This window comes from Sinocyclocheilus anshuiensis, unplaced genomic scaffold, assembly GCF_001515605.1.
Source record: "Sinocyclocheilus anshuiensis isolate Anshui unplaced genomic scaffold, SAMN03320099.WGS_v1.1 scaffold1644, whole genome shotgun sequence".
In the NCBI taxonomy this organism is placed as follows: Eukaryota; Metazoa; Chordata; class Actinopteri; order Cypriniformes; family Cyprinidae; genus Sinocyclocheilus; species Sinocyclocheilus anshuiensis.
In genome coordinates, this window is record NW_015557451.1 from 471,401 (window position 1) to 475,370 (window position 3,970).

The window sequence follows — 3,970 nt, forward strand, 5'->3', positions numbered from 1 at the left end:
CCTTTTTTTTTTTTTTTTTTTTTTTTAGCAAACTATTACTTTAAATGACCAAGAATGAAATGAAATCATTCTTTAGATGTGTTCCAAAAGTCATGGACAATATTTAGTGCTATTTCATCTCTTTAATGTTTTAGACGCTGATGTGTCATTCATGAGTGCCACTCAGCTCTTCTTTTTTGTGGTACCATAATGATCAGGTCAACATGTTTGCCTGTGGGCATCTTTTCCTGAGACTTCTCAAAGCCTTTTAAGTTTGTGCCCCGCTCATTGACTTTGGCCTGAGCAGGAGTTAGGGTTGTGTTAGTCTCCTATTTTGCATATGCACAGAAAACCACAGAATTTAAGCCCTCCTCAGGCAAGGTATGGCTTAGATCTCAGTGGGGGCTGCCTTCCTTTCCACCCTTATTCTTCTGTGTGCTTGCCAGACCTCTTTCCCCTCGACGAGAAGTGATCCATGCTTGGGAGGGAGATGAACTGACTCCCTGCAGAGTGGCATTGAGGAGCGTAGGAATTTTATACTGACAGAAAGTATGATTTGTGAAATTGTAGACGTGGGGGTGGAATTGGGGAAGTGCCTTTTTGTCATTGAGAGATGGATTGCTACTGTCCCTAAAATCTATGTTTGACTTGTTGTGAAATGTTCAATGCATTTGCAATATGTACTATATGTGTTGGTGATGATGATGAACTTGTGACATCTAAATTAATGAAGCAGCCGGTGTACACATTGGTACGGTGCCCGGGAGGTGACATGTTCGGTTCACTTAGTTTTGTCGTGGGCACGACATAATAACTCGTGAGAACGTGATAATATGTCGTGGCCACGAGATCATTTTGTCGAGGTAACGACATCCTTATGTTGTGGCCTCGAGATGCTATGTTGAGGGAACGACATATTGTTCTCGTGGTCATGAGTTTAATGCGTAAACAAACCTGCCTGACCATAGCAACCCGGGATTATCAAAAATAGATCAAACATTTTTATTAACATTTAAACATTTAATTTAATATTTGTATATTATTATTATTATTATTATTATTATTACATTAACTTATTACGGCTATATTTTTATATTTATTGTTATATATACTTATTTCCCCTTTAAATTTGTGTATCGCTTTACCTAGTTAACGTTTTATATAATTATGCTAGCATTTGCTAGCCTACCATATATTTTGCAAATAAACGCCTGACAATTATTATTGTTATATATGCTTATTTCCCCTTTTAATTTGTGTATCGCTTTACCTAGTTAACGCGTATAATTATGCTAGCATTTGCTAGCCTACCATATATTTTGTAAATAAATGCCTGACAATTATGCCAATAAAGTTTTGACTTTATGATTGCATTTATGTCCATGTGTGATGATAAATGAGCGTGTTGTGTTTTCATTTACAAATGAAACTACGTGAATGATTTGCATACTTTGACCCTTTTCACGTCACATGTTTGTGGCTTGTAAAAATTCCCCATCTTGAATATCTTGCTTGCACAGCACAGCACATTGTGAATATACAGTCACCAGCCACGTTGTACATCTGTTCAACTGCTCGTTAACGCAAATATATAATATCAGCCAATCACACGGCAGCAACTCAGTGCATTTAGGCATGTACACATGGTTAAAAATATCTGCCGAAGTTCAACCCGAGCACCAGAATGGGGAAGAAAAGTGATTTAAGTGAGTTTAAACGTGGCATTGTGGTGCCAGATGGGTCTGAGTATTTCACAAACTGCTGATCTACTGGGATGTCTACCAGAGAATGGTCCAAAAAAGAGAAAATATCTGGTGAGCGGCAGTTCTGTGAGTGAATATGCCGTGTTGATGCCAGATGTCAGAGGAGAATGGCTAGACTTGTTCGAGCTGATAGAAAGGCCGAGACTGAGGTATGCAGAAGAGCATCTCTGAACACACAGCATGTCAAACCTTGAAGCAGATGGGCTACAGCAGCAGAAGACCATACCGGATGCCACTGCTGGCAGTTAAGAACAGGAAACTGAGGCTACAATTCACATGGGCTTACCAAAATTGGACAATAGAAGATTGGGAGAATGTTGCCTGGTCTGACGAGTCTCGATTTCTGCTGTGACATTCGGATGGTAGAGTCAGAATTTGTCTTAAACATCATGAAAGCATGGATCCATTGTGCCTTGTATCAACGTTTTAGCCTGGTCATGGTATAATGGTGTGGGGGATATTTTCTTGGCACACTTTGGGGCCTTTAGTACCAATCAAGAATCGTTTAAATGCCACAGCCTACCTGAGTATTGGTGCTGACTAGGGATATGCCGGTATCAAATTTTCATGTTGCGATTAATTGCTAATGCTTTTATCACGGTATACGGTATTATCACAGTATTGAAATTTAGTTAAAAAAAAAGTGCTGTCATAATACAGTATAACAGGTTTAATAACTTTTTTCTTATAACAAAAATAACTGAACATTTAAATGCAATAAAGCAATACAGAAAAATGTATAAAGTTAAAAGTTTTACACAGATTAAAGTGCAAAAGAACTATAAAGACCAATAGGTATCACTTTACAATAAGACCTCATTAGTTAACCTTAGTTAATGCATTAACATTCACAATGAGCAATAGCTACATTTGCTACAGAAGTTATTAATTATTAGTTTTGGCTATTATTTATAAAAGTATTCAGAACATTAAGACATCGAAATGAAGGGAAAAAATGAATATTGCATTTAATATTCGAATATAAATGAATATAAAAATATAACCAATAATAATAGGCTAATAATATTAATAATAATATCCAAATATTACGGGAAAAAGACGATCAGTTAATGGACTTACAAGACTGTAGGATGAATAAAAATGTTTTATTGTTTCTTGTTTTATATTATGCACTTTATGTAACATTTATTCATGATAAACTTCATTTGAATGCTGACTATTGCATGTACAGTCACATGTACAGCCAATGCCTATGGTTAATATAATAATTTAATAATGTAATAATTTCTATAATAAATAATATAATCATTTCTTAATTCAAAATAAAATAATAATGAATCCATCTCTGATAATCCCGGGTTGCTATGGTCACGCAGGTTTGTTTACACATTAAACTCGTGGCCACGAGAAAAATATGTCGTTACCTCAACAAAATGATCTCGTGGCCACGACATATGATCCCACGAGTTAATATGACGTTCCCTCAAATTAATATCTCGTGGCCACAACATATTATCACATTCCCACGAGTTATGTCGTGGCCACGACAAAAGTAAGTGAACTGAATATGTCACCTCGCGGGCACTGTACATTGGGTATCTGATTGGTGGGTTCTGTCCCAAAGCATCGTCTTTTTGTCTTGAGGTTAATTGCTGAATTTATGAAACTGTCCATTTCGTTTCTCAGTGAATTGCTTAGCTGTCTGCTTCAATTTGTTGGATTAAAAACGTCACTTTCGAAAGCACTTCTGCCCCTCCGCATCACATTTAACAGATTTCCAATTACAATACGAGCAATGAGTCTTTCCGAGTATGTCTCCATGCATGGTTGCATTCTTGTAATGTAATCTTTTGAAATGATTGTACATTTTATGAGCAGTCATTAACTGTGATTTCATTTCTGGAATGGTGAGCTGTGAGCATCTTGCAGTCTTGTCATTTTCTTGTTCGGCAGCGCACACACACACACACACACACACACACACACACACACACACACACAATTATTGTTTCTTGTTTTATATTATGCACTTTATGTAACATTTATTCATGATAAACTTCATTTGAATGTTGACTATCACATGTAATACAGCCAAGGCCTATGGGTAATATAATAATTTAATAATGTAATAATTTCTATAATAAATAATATAATAATTTCTTAATTCAAAATAAAATAATAATGAATCCATCTCTGATAATCCCGGGTTGCTATGGTCACGCAGGTTTGTTTACACATTAAACTCGTGGCCACGAGAAAAATATGTC

The 3,970-nt window shown here is 36.1% G+C and overlaps 1 protein-coding gene across 2 annotated transcripts in view; it reads left to right on the forward strand.

The window, feature by feature from the left end:
• Window positions 1–3,970, forward strand: part of LOC107679265 (protein AF-9-like) — a 58,266-nt gene that overhangs the window by 8,189 nt on the left and 46,107 nt on the right. The window lies entirely within an intron of this gene.